Source organism: Syzygium oleosum, unplaced genomic scaffold, assembly GCF_021117445.2.
Source record: "Syzygium oleosum isolate NSW1041296 unplaced genomic scaffold, Sole_v2.1 Sole_v2.08, whole genome shotgun sequence".
NCBI classification, from domain to species: domain Eukaryota; kingdom Viridiplantae; phylum Streptophyta; class Magnoliopsida; order Myrtales; family Myrtaceae; genus Syzygium; species Syzygium oleosum.
In genome coordinates, this window is record NW_026607492.1 from 9025911 (window position 1) to 9039400 (window position 13490).

The 13490-nt window shown below is 39.3% G+C and overlaps 1 long non-coding RNA gene across 1 annotated transcript; it reads left to right on the forward strand.

Moving 5' to 3' along the window:
- The first annotated feature begins 2684 nt into the window (after positions 1–2684).
- On the forward strand, positions 2685–11432 carry LOC130138735 (uncharacterized). The gene is made up of 3 exons (XR_008817052.1): positions 2685–2725; positions 10873–10962; positions 11177–11432. It is a non-coding gene; the product is annotated as an uncharacterized LOC130138735 (long non-coding RNA).
- Positions 11433–13490: the final 2058 nt, after the last annotated feature.

Sequence of the window (13490 nt, forward strand, 5' to 3'; positions counted from 1 at the left end):
TGTGGCAAGATGGTGCATCTTAGAAAAGATTTCCTTAAGCTAAAGAACGGCGAGGGTAAGGGAATTAGCATTGAGTCTACTAATGATGTTGCAGCTGTAGCTAAATATAATTTAAATAGTGCTAATTATGTCTTGTCTTTCATTTAGGATTCGTTGTTTGACAGATGGATATGGATTATGATTGTTCATTTCACGCTACACCAAATTGGAACTGATTCACTACTTACCAATGCATAAATAGTAGTAAAGTACAGTTAGGGAAAAATGCTGAGTGCGATGATGTGGGTGTTGGTGAGTCAAAATCTAAATGCATGATGGTATCATGTGGACATTAAATGGAGTGATGCATGTTCCAAATTGAAGAAGAATCTAATTTCCTAAAAGTGCCCTGGATTCAGTTGGATATCGATATACTTTAGAAAGTGGAGTTCTGAAGGTTGTTCGAGGTGCCCTGGTGATAATGAGAGAAAAAAAAAAAAGAAGCACAATGGCCTATATGAGTTTCAAGGTGAGATAGTAACGGACTTCGTCATGAAGACGTAATGCATCTATTCGAGAGTTTAAATTGTGGCATATGCAATTTTAGAGCACATTGGCGAGAGAAGCTTGAAAATTCTAAGTGAAAGGAATTTGTCATATGGTTATGTTGCTAATAAATTGAATGTATGCAGTTGTTGTGACTTAGGTAAATGGTGGAAAGTGCAGTTCAGTTTGACTATCAAAGAAACCACGAAGATTGGAGAGTTGATTCACTTGGATGTTCACAGGCTGTCAAGGTTTCCTTCAAGGAAGAGTGTCAGATTTATGCTTATAGTTATGGATGGCTACTTAGGAATACATAGGTATTTGTGCTTAAGCACAAGTTTGATATTGTTGTCAACATTAAGCAGTTGAAAGCTTTGATAGAATAAGAAACTAGTAAGATGATCAAGCATGTGTAGATTGACAATAGCATGGAGTTCTACTCGGAACTGTTGAACGAATTCTGCATGAAAGAAGGCATATTGAGATAGTGCACTAGTGCTAGTGAACCACAATATGTTGTAAAGTTGATGGGCAGAACATTACTAGAGGGCATTACTAGAGATGGCTCATAAAATGCTTTCTAGTGCTGGTATGACTAGGAAATTCCTGGGAAATGCGCTTAGTACGACGAGCTACCTCGTAAATAGATCCCCGTCGACTGCAATGAGATGTCGGACTCCCGAAGAAGTGCAGCAAGTAACGTTGTCAATTATTTTGTTTTACGAATATTTGGTTGCCTATGTTATGTTCGAGTAAGTGATGGTAAGCTCGATGGTAGAGCAAGAAAGCATATGTTCCTAGGCTATGCATAAGGTGAGAAGGGCTATTGGTTGTGGTGCCTAGAGCTAAATTCACCTGTTGTCAATTGAGAAGTTATATTTGACGAGTCTCTAGTACTTCTAGGTAGGATTGTTATTAGCAGTATTTATATGGATCTGGACAGTGCTTAGCTCGATGTAGAGTTGCAACCAGAAACTCTTGAGTTAATGGGTTCTAGCACGGTAATTGACATAAATGGTGCTTGTAGCAAGGTGGAGCCTGTAGAACCAACGATTACTATAACTATTGTCGCGATCGACCTCCGTTTTTTATTTTAAAAAAAAACGAGGGTCTCGCCTGGTACACGTTAAGTCTAAATTGGGGACTTAACTTGGGCTCTCCTAAGCCCATACTATATCGCGACTTAGGGTTTAGAATTTTAACTTGCAAGTGATTTTTATCTAGGAGTTGTCACTAATCAGTTTGGGGTGGGTCGATTAGAAACCCAAGTAAGGTGACGGGAGAATCACCTTATTCCTACGAACCAGAGATTAAATGAGTTCGGGGACTTGGTTACACTAATTAAATAACTAATACCCTTTCGGTACCTTTAACCCCTAAAACAAAAACATTTTTTCATTTAGTCGCATGGCATATAGACATTAGGCATATTTGCATTAATTTAACTAATTAGAACATATTTTTATTAAAAAAATATAATAAAAAATATACAAAAAAAAAATTCTAATCGGGCTGGGTTGTGGCCAGGTCGACCCAGCCCTCTCCTTTCTTCCCCTGGGCTGGGCCCCTTTCTTTTTTCTCTTCCCCCTTCCCTTTGCACGAGACGGGCCCAGCCCACTTCCCCCTGCAAGTGAACTGGCCCGGCCCAGCTCCCTCTCTCCTTCCCTCTCCCTTCCTCTCTCCCCTGTCGTGGTGGCCGATCCACAGCCGAGCACAGAGGTGGCTGGTGGACAACCAAGCAAAAATGAGCACACCAGAGTGTCGGGCAAAGAGATTAGAGCAGACATTGAATGGCCCAGAGGGAGCAAGCAGACCGCCGCCGGCCAGTATAAAAATCGGAGAGGAGAGAGAGACCAAGGAGCTTTTTTTTCCAAAGAAAAAACAGAGAGAGAAGAGTGAAAAGAGAGAGACATAAAGCAAATAGAGTGAGAGTGAGTGGAGACAGGGCGTGAGAGAGTCCCAGGCAACCTTGCCATTGCCTACAAGCCGACCGACGACCCCCTAGCCGGAGCCGAACCGGTAAACTTCTTGGCCCCCCTTGTTTTGCCTTGTTTTTTGAGCAGGTTAACCGGAGCTCGAAGTATCCGTCTTGCGTGAACTCCGGTCCATGCTGTCCTCATCCCTAATCCAGGCATCACCATAGGGAGTGTGTTGTGGTTGTGTGTTGTGGTTGTCAGCGCTGGTTTGAGCCTTGAGAAAGGTAGAGAACCCCTCGCTCCAGTCATGCATCCTACCTGTTTGATGAATTGCCTGAGGGATTTCCCCTATGGATCGGCCGGGGAGCTGTGGCTCTGATGGTGGCCGTCGGGTGGCTGGGCAAGGCCGAATGGAAGCCAAAAGTGGCTAGGTGTGGTAAGCCAAGCCTCTGCTGGAGCTTGGGCGCAAGATGCCCAAGCTGAGGCTTGGCCGGCAGTTACTTTGGTCAGCCATGAAGGGAGCTCCTCGGCCTGAGGTGTCGAGGCTACCGCCGGCCGGATGCCTGTTCTTGGCCTTTTGCCGAGCCTCAGGTGCCTCAGGGTCGGTTGGGTCTACGGAGCCGAGTCGGACTCAGTCCGCGAGTTCTGGCTGACCCGGGCCGGCCTTTTTTTGGGCCGGGCTCGGTTTGAATCCGGAGATCCAACTTGAGTCCATTTATAGATAATAATATTATTTTAATATTTTAAAAAGTATCTTTTTTAAATTAAAAATATAAATAATTAAGAAAAATCCATTTTTTCGAAAGTCAATAAATAGTATTTGGGCTTCGAAATTGCCATTTCTTGCCCTTTTTGTGTGATTAATGCCATGCTTGATTGCCCATTGTTTACTTTGCATGTTTGAATTGCGTGTTTTATTCGACCTTTCAGATGGTTGATTGGAGGCATGTTAGGCCATTGCTTACGCACTTCCAATGCAATGATTGTTGTTTCCCTAGTCAGGTTAGGATTAGAACCCTTGGATTCACAAATCGATAGGAAGATTGCATGAACACTTTAGGTGGTGTTTAGGTACCGAAAGGGTACTAATTAGATAACTAGTGTAATCAAGTCTATGAACTCATTTGAATCTTCGGTTGGTAGGAGTAAGACGATTCTTCCATCGCCTTATTTGGGTTTCTAATCGATCCACCCAAAACTGATTAATGGCGACTCCTAGATAAAATTGATTTGCATGTTAATAACTTGAACCTTTAGTCGTGAGTTGGTATGAGCTTGGGAGAGCCCGAGTTAAGTCCTAGATTTAGCAATCCATTAGCCTTAAACCTCTGGGGGTCCTGAGGGCCGCCGCGGGGCGGTCGCGACAACTGCTTCATCAAAGCTTCCTTAAATTGCTCGAGTCCATTGAAACCCATGGACAAGGCAAATTGAGGGATGGATGTGGTTGAATTTCTGCTCCTCCTCCTTGCAGTCTCTTCTTTCTCTGAATCCTCTTCATCACTTGTATCAAAACTCCAGTTGGAGTCAGCAGCATCAAATTCTTCAGTATTAGCCCAAGATCTGTCTGTTTGGTTAGTTTCTTTAGTGATCTTTCGTCTTCTTCTACCTTATCATTTTGAACCACATAATCTACAGAATTCCCCTCTTTTCCCTGTATTTATTTTTCTTTTCTTTTTTCGTCTTTTCTGGAGCTGCTTCCACTAGTCTTTCATTATTTACAGTTTTACAATAACATATTGTATCACAGCATCTTCTACCCCACCAATCAATCCATTCAAACCGTTAGCAATACCAACATCTTCCACAATGACATCATGTGCCCCACCACTCACAGCCCGCATTTGTTCTTCCTCTTCCGCTTATATTTGACATACTTCTGCGCCCCCCCCCTCCCCAACCCATCAATCCAGTCGAATCATTTTGTCATTGCCCCACCACTCACAGCCTGCATTTGTTCTCCATGTTCTGCATATATTTGACAATACTTAACCCACCAAATAATCAGTCAAGTCATTAGCAATAGCAACATCTTCCACTGGACATAATGTGCCCCACCACTCACAGCCTGCATTTGTTCTCCATGTTCGTCAAACATTTGACAATACTTAACCCCACCAATCAATCCAGTCAAATCATTAGCAAGACCAACCTCTTCCACAGTGATATCATGTGCCGCACCACTCAGCCTGCATTTGTCCTCCATGTTCTTCTGCATATATTCCACAATACTTTTACCACTCTTGCACTTGACTACTGTCTAACCATTTCCAAAATACAGCTGTCATTATAAAGCATTTCCGCACAGATTACAAGTAACATCATGCAGACCGCCTTTGAATAAAGAAACCCTAATCTTTTTGCTTTAACCCTATTTGCTTAATCTTATCTTCAATTTGTTTCCCAAAACCCTAATTTTCCCCTTTTTTTTGCGCGACCCCAATATTTTCCCCCTTTTTAGCTAAGCCAAATTGTTTTGCCAACATATTTGCCACGTTGGAGGTTAGATTGCAATGTAGCACGCCACATTGAGTGGATAGGTGAAAACAAATGTGATTTAGGGTCCATTTGTTTGAAGGAAACTCTTTTCGGAAAATTATTTTTTGACTTTTTGGTGTTTGAATGACAAAAACTAATCAATTTACGAAATATATTTTCCATGGACCGAAAATAACAAGCTTAGACTAGGAAAAACAACTTCTCTTTCTAGCGAAAATGAAATCACTTTCCCTCGACAATTAAACAATTGAAAACTTAACAATTTTCCTTGAAAATGTTTTTCATAGAAAATATTTTCCTTTATTATGTAGTTTTCAATGAAACAAATGCACCATTAATGTGAAAATGTCCATGTTATCATTTTTCATGCAGTGGGTTTAAAGAAGGATGAATATAAAAGAGGCCAAGTTTAAGGACCAAGGAGTTTAGGACTTGATTACACAATTTGCTAAAGTCCAGAGACGAATGATGCTTTTTCCCTTTGCAAGATCTTTTGATTTCAGCTTTAACTTTCATGTCATGTTTGCTCTTTGAAATGTACCTTGTGAGTAGGAAAAATTCTCAATGAGGGCTTGAAGTGAGCTCATTTTCTCAAAAGAGGACCCGAGTGAACTTTATATTAAATAAGGGTCTGAAGTAATTATCTCAGTTTCAAATAAGAGCCTAGCAAGCATATGCATCTCAAATGCCATTTTCCAAGCTATGGTTGGGGGATTTTCATCGAGAGATTTTTTCCTTTCTTTTTTTTTACTTTTACTTTTTTCTCTGTTCATCTCCTTCCTCCTTTTCCGTCCAGCCAACTCTTTGGTTCATCTTGTTGTCTTGAACGTGTGAGCATCTTCATGTCTCCAATTCTCATTGAAATCTTCCGTTTGGGTTATATGATAAGTTCTTCTTGTTAGAGGATTTGTGAAAGACTGAAAATTCCGATTATTAATGGATGAACAAAAACCATACATAATCAGAGTCGAATGCGGAAATGTGAAAATTTTTGTACTAATCTCCGGCCATTGATGAAGTTCGATTTGAAGAGTCGAATGTGGAAACGTGAAAAATTCTGTACTAACAATCGGTGAATGGGTACTTATAGCAAATTGCCCTTTTAACATTGATGGTGTGTTTTTCTATACTGAGGGGTTTGGTTTAGACTTATTTATATTCCCATTGGCATGCCTCTTTAGATAACTTCTTCCATCAATATAATTATCTTAATATTGGGCGACCACCATAGTTATCACGCAGCTTAATGCGGACAATAAAATGTCAATGAAATTAATGTGGGCAATAGTAAACTGAATGTGGGATCATGTTGTTGATCGGTATGATAAAATTCTCCCACTTGATCCCAACGTTTCATTAAATGAAATTTTGAACCAAATCCATAAAAACTTCATGCTGAAGACACATGAATCACGGCAATAAGTCCTCTTAGAACGAGTATTATCTTCCATGTATCACAATGCACCTTATCTCTTCAAATTGGCCTATACGTGAGAACATAATTTAATGAATAAACTTTATGTTTATTCTAGGTCAAAAATGATGTGTACACTAGAATTGAGAAAAACATTAGAAATGAATAAAAGTTTCACAAATTCGTCCATATGAAGAACATTTACATGATTGGACCAATTCCCATCCTAACCACGTGATCCATATAATTCATTGGTGGTATGCCTTTAGTTAAAGGATAATCTAAGATCAATTAAGTGCTAACGTGATCTATAGCCACTTTGTTCTCTTTAACGCGTTCCCTTATGAATAAATACTTGATGTTGATGTGCTTACTTCGACTACCACTTTTGTTGTTTTTAGCCATCAAAACCGCAGCTGAATTGTTACAATGTATCCTTAATGGCCTAGCAATGGAAGCCACAACTCTAAGCCCTAATATGAAACTCTTCAACCAAACAACATACGAGGTGGCCTCAAAACAAGAAACGAACTTAGCCTCCATAGTGGAAGTAGCAATTAAAATCTGCTTTGCACTCCTCCAAGACATGGCTCCACCATCAAACATAAAAAAGTATCCATATGTTGATTTTTGAGAATCAACGCAACTAGCAAAGTCTGAATCCGAATAACCAACTATTTCCAAGTTGTCAGTTCGTCTATATATAAGCACGTAACCTTTTGTACCTTAAAGGTACCTTATCACCTTCTTTGCAGCTCTCCAGTGGTCCATACATGGATTACTCTGATATCCTCCCAACATTCCCACAACAAAAGCAATGTTAGGTCGAGTGCAAACCTGAGCATACATCCAGCTTCCGACATCAGAAGCATATGTGATGTTTTCCATTTGTTCCCTTTCTAGATCATTCTTCAGGCACTAGTTCAAATTGAACATGTCACCCTTCATAATAACTGATATACTTGGTGAACAATCTTTCATTTGAAATCTCTCTAAGACTTTATTGATATAGATTTCTTGATATAGTCCTAAAATGCCTCGAGGTCTATCCCTATAGATCTTAATACCAAATATATAAGATGCCTCACCATATCTTTTATGTCAAAACTCTTAAAGAGAAATTGTTTCACTTTACGTAGCAATCCCATATCATTGGTTGAAAGTAAAATGTTAGCCACATAGAGGACAAGAAAACAAATTTTGCTCCTACTGACCTTCTGGTATATATATTGATCCATGACATTCTCTACAAAATCAAATGAAGAGATGACATCATGGTACCTTAAGTACCATTGGCGGTATGCTTGTTTTAAGCCATATATAGATTTCTTAAGCTTGTACACCTAATGCTCACCATTACTAGAGGAGATCCTTCTGGTTATTTCATGTAAACCTTCTCCTCTAGTTCTCCATTGAGGAACGCCATTTTCACATCCATTTGATACAATTCCATGTCAAAATGGGCAACCAATGCCAAAACGATACGAAGAGAATCTTTCTTAGATACAAGAGAAATGTCTCTGTGTAATTGATTCCCTTCTTTTGAGTGAATCCTTTGACAACGAGTCTAGCTTTATATCTCTCAATGTTGCCCAATGAATCCTTCTTAGTTTTGAAGACTCATTTATAACCTATGGCCTTCGCTCCATTGGACAACTCAACCAAATTCCAGATTTTGTTAGATGCCATAGAAATCATCTCTTCTTTCATGGCATTATACATCAAATTTGATTCATCACAACTCATGGCTTGTAAAAACGTTTCATGATCATTCTCAGCTCCAACATTATAGTTAGTTTCTTGTAGATACACAATGTAATAAGGGTTAATACCATGAAAAACCCCAAACTGGCACACCTGTAATAAATTTATTCTAAACTATTTTTTTGACCATAAAAAATCCCAAACTGGTTACTTGTGACAATTTTACCCTGAACTATTTTTTTGACTGCCAAAAACCCCATAGTGGTACACTTATGATAATTTTACCTCGAACTAATTTTTTGACCATCAAAAATCTCAAACTGGTACACCTATAACAAATTTACCTTCCGTTAATTTCCATTAAATTTTATTATTAAATTGCTAAGTTTGATTACATGTGGTGGTTGATGGGTGTACTGATTTGGGTTTTATTTGTCATAAGTGTACTAATTTGTGATTTTTTGTGATATCAATCCAATTTAACGGATACTAACGGAGGATAAATTTGTCACAAATGTACTAGTTTGAAGTTTTTAGTGGTCAAAAAATTAGTTTTGGGTAAAATTGTTACAGGTGTACTAGTTTGAGGTTTTTAGTGGTCAAAATATTAGTTTGGAGTAAAATTATCACAATTGTATCAGTATGGTTTTTGGTTGTCAAAAAAATAGTTCAGGGTAAATTTATCACAGATATACCAATTTGGAGTTTTTGATGGTCAAAAAATTAGTTCGGGGTAAAATTATCACAAGTGTACTAGTTTGGGAATTTTCATGGTATTAACCTATATAATCCCTAGAAATTGCTTATTTCTTCATTTTAGCAAATCTTCTTAACGTTGCATCAACATTCTCTCGAGGAGCGTGTTGCTCAACTAGTTGCTCAACAGTTTCTGATATTTGCTGTAACGCCCCCACCTCGGGGTTATTCATGTGACGTCCCGTTCATTATTATCTTTCGTTACATACAAGCGGAAGCATATCTCGGGACAATCACAATCAATACACACAGCGGAATTTAGAGAAGTAGCATCATGAGCAAACCTTATGCAAACATATTTTAACAAGCCCGTTCTTTTGGGTCATGGCAATTATCACATATTTTCATAGCCGACTATGAATAGCAAAACTTGACTTGGGTTATCCTATACCCACTACGGCTTCTCGCTCCTCGCTTCTTCACCTCGACCCTGGTCCCGTCCCCCTGGCCATCTCACATCCCACACGTGGCTTTATCCCGGAGCCGGCCCACCCGCACCGCCAAAGCACCGTTGAACCCACATAGGGATCCAACCCATTCTCTTTTCGCATAGCAATACCACGCCACGTACGGATGAGGCACCAAGTCCGTTAGGCCCTCATCGAACATCACAAGCGTCGTGATTCGGCGATAGGCGCGGTCTTCTCTGACATCTATCACGGTGAGCATTTCGGCTCTCTGCTCCACGGGATTGCCAGCGCGGGCTGGCGGAGATGCCATCCTACGGACCTGAAAAAGGGAAACAACGGGGGATGAGTCGGGGAGACTCAGCAAATGAAAACACTAATATCAAGTGAGGGATATATCGATCGTCGTTAACATAAGTCGGGCCTTACCGCACCCACATCGATGGCAGATCAATAGCAAAGTTCAAACAAGAGAACATCACGCATGGCCACATCATGTACACTTTACCAACCAATGCTCAGTTCTATCTCAAAACAACATCAAACATGAAACATGATTAAACTAAGAAAATGAACGAACTATGATCAACCAAACGACCAAGAAACATTCCAAACAAACCACGTCACAACGTATCTCAACATCCTTTCCCGATATTAGGGAATTTACTTACACAACGACAAACAAAACGGGGTTAGAGACGGGTGAGCTCGGGAAATTTCAGGCTTTCTTCTTGCTTTCTCCTTGTTTGGCCGACCAAGACTAGGCCTACGAAGGCCAAACCGTGGGCTCTTGGACGGAAACGAGTAGAAACACGGGCCGGTTTGGGACTTCTAGGGCGTGAGGCTTCTCAAGCCAAAACGTGAGAAAATCAAGAAACAAAAGGGAGAGGAAGATGGTGGATGGTGTTGGCGTGAGAAGAGAAGAGGGGGGTGTCTTGCTATTTATAGAACCCTTGGAACTTCCTAGAAAAACCTAGACTAAGCCAATAAGAGAGGTTCTCTAAGTCAAATGTTATGATGGCATGCATTAAATGTCATTAATGACTAAAGCCAAAGGAAAATGATGAAGGGCCAAGCTTATCTTCACCTCATTGGCTCTCTCTCCCTCTCGGCTTCTCTCCCTCTCTCCCTCTCTCTCTCCTCTTGGCCGGATGGCCTTCTTTCTATTTATAAGACTCCAACTTGCTCCTCACTCAAGACCATTAATGCATGTCATGATGAAGGGGGCCTCAAAGTCTTCGTTCATTTATTGCATATCATCATGACAGGAGGCCTCAAAGTCCAAGCTAATTAATATGGCTTGGGGAAGAAGATTTGACTTGGTCCAACCTTATCTTCTAGTTCATTCTACAATTTTCCAAAACGTGAAGCCAATCTAAGTCCTCAAAAAATGCTCGTTGCACCTACAATTAACTCAGGTCAACCGGGGTGCACAAGATTGACTAATCGAAGCCAAAATCGCAACCCCCCATCATACTTGTTTCCTCTATTTTTCGAAGGTTTTCCGCAACAAAACAATATTAATAATCCCATTACCGACCCTCAGGTCGTATCATTCGCCCAATTTATTACCATTTACCTGCGGCTTCCCAGGCCCAAAAATCGGGATGTGACAATTGCTGAACAACTATATCTACCCGATCAATATCAACAGGTTATGGAGCTTCAATGATTGGTTGTTCAACAGCCAACTGAGCTGAAGGAGTGTTATGAATAACAACCAATCTAATACTTGAGATGGAAGGTTGGTATCTGAATGATCTTTATCAATAACAAGGTCCCTGAATTGATCACTCTCACTAATTAAGTCATTTTCAAGAAACTTAGTGTTTATCAATTCCACAATCCTAGTGGTGTGAGATGGACAATAAAATCTGTACCCAATGGACCTTTCGGCATATCCAATGAAATACCCTCTTATAGTCCTTGGGTCTAACTTCTTTTCCCGTGGATTGTAGACTCTCACTTCAGACGGGCATTCCCAAAGGCGTACATGTCGCAAACTCGATTTTCAAGCTTTGAATAACTCAAAAGGAGTTCTTAAGACAGCCTTGGTCGAAACTCGGTTCAATATGTACACTGCTCTCTTAAGAGCTTCAGTCCACGAGGACTTCGGAAGTTTGGAGTTGCTAAGCATGCTCCGAACCATGTCGAATAAAGTTCGGTTTCCTCTTTTTTCTACACCATTTTGGTCCAGAGAACCAGGCATGGTATATTGAGCCACTATCCCATGCTCTTCAACAACCTTCGCAAATAGACCAAGTGCTTGTCCATTTTCAGTGTATCTACCATAGAATTCGCCTTCTCTATCTAATCTCACGATCTTAATTTGCTTACTGCATTATTTCTCTACTTTGGTTTTAAATACCTTAAACGCTTCGTGCTTATTATGAAGCAAGTAGAGATACATGAAACATAAGTGATCATCTATGAAAAAGATGAAGTACTTTTGACCGTACAAGTCCATATCTGGACTACAAATGTCTGCATGTGTGATTTCTAATATTTTCATACTCCTCTTGACACCTTTCTTTGTCTTGTTAATCTACTTTCCCTTTATACAGTCCACGCAAGTGTCATAATCAGTAAAATCCAAAGTACTAACTACTCCATCATTTACTAATCACTTAATTCTATCTATGGAGGTATGTCCCAATCTCTAGTACCACAACATAGATGAATCTTCATTCACAACACATCGTTTTATACCAGTGTTATCATGAACATGTATCGCATTATAAAGTTCATTGTCTTGTAAATTAATTCGGAAAGGACCATCAGACAAAATACTACTCTCAACAATTTCAGATTTAAACAATAAACTGAAGGTTGAATCTAAAAAGTTAAAGTAATAATCCAATGATAATAGTCTTGAAACTGAAATCAAGTTTCTAGAGAAACTACGAAAATAAAAGGTCCTTTCCATATTCAAAACAAAACCATTATGGAGAACTAATATGCATGTCCCAATAGCTTCCACATGCAAATGCATCTTGTTTGCTGAATAGATGCATTGTTCACTTTCCACTAGTTTCCGGTGGTTTTAAAAACCCTGCAAGGAATTTGAAATGCGGATTCTAGGTTTAGAATCAATCCACCAGGTGTTGTGACTCACATCAACCATATTAGATTTATAACAAACACATGAGATTGGATTGATTTTCTTCTCAAGCCAGGCCTTAAAGTTGACGCGATCCTGCTTCATATGCCCCTTCCTTTTACAAAAGAAGCATTTGGATTCCTTTTTAATGTCAGCTTGAGGAGGTATCTTACCCTTTCCCTTTTGCTTGCCTTGCTCCTTATACTTTTCTTGTGTTGTCAAATGAGCACTTTCTCCCGATTCCATAAGTAGCCCTTCTTCCTCTTGAACACACATGTTCATGAGTTCATTAATTGACCATTTATTTTTATGTGTAATATAAGAGATCTTGAAAGGTGCATACTATTGTGGGAGAGTGTTTAGAATGTAGTACATAAGAAAAGATTTAGATATCTCAACCTCAAGGTTCCTCAGCTAAGCCACAATGTCCTTCATTTTCATGATGTGCTCACGTACACCTCTAATACTAGTGAGCTTCAATGATGAAAACATCATAATTAGGGTCCTGGCATGCGCCTTTTCCGAATTTTTAAATTGCACATCAATAGCCTCTAGCAATATTTTGGCATTGTTATGCTGAGCGATTGAACCACGAACACTAGCAGAAAGTTTAGTCCTTATGAACATTATACTAAGGCGATTGAACCGCTTCCATTGTTCATAAAGAGCAAGTTCAGCTGGAGTGCTAGCATCGGTAGGAGTAGGTAGTTCATCTTTCCGAATAGGATAATCAATGTTCATGCACCCTAATTGAAGAAGGATTAATTCATTCCAAACTTTATAGTTGTCATCGTTTAACGTGGGAATATTAAAATCAGAAAATTTCACAGGTGGTGAAACTGTATAATAAACAAACATGCTTCTGTCAAAAAATTTGAGGCAAATTTACAAAAAACATGTTTTCACTATGTAAAACATGTCACAAGATATGAATCAAATAACATCAAAAACTGCATGCGGGCTAAGTATCTAATTTAAATAGATTCATAATTACTTTATGAAGAAACTATCATATTATATTCCCTTTTCTTAATCCATGAGGGTAAATTAAGAAAGATAATTTGCTATTTCATCCTAATTAATCATATTAATATAATAAAAATTTCTTTGGAAAAAAATTATTATATTGATACGATTAATTAAAATCAAAGTCCCTTTTCTATATATGATCC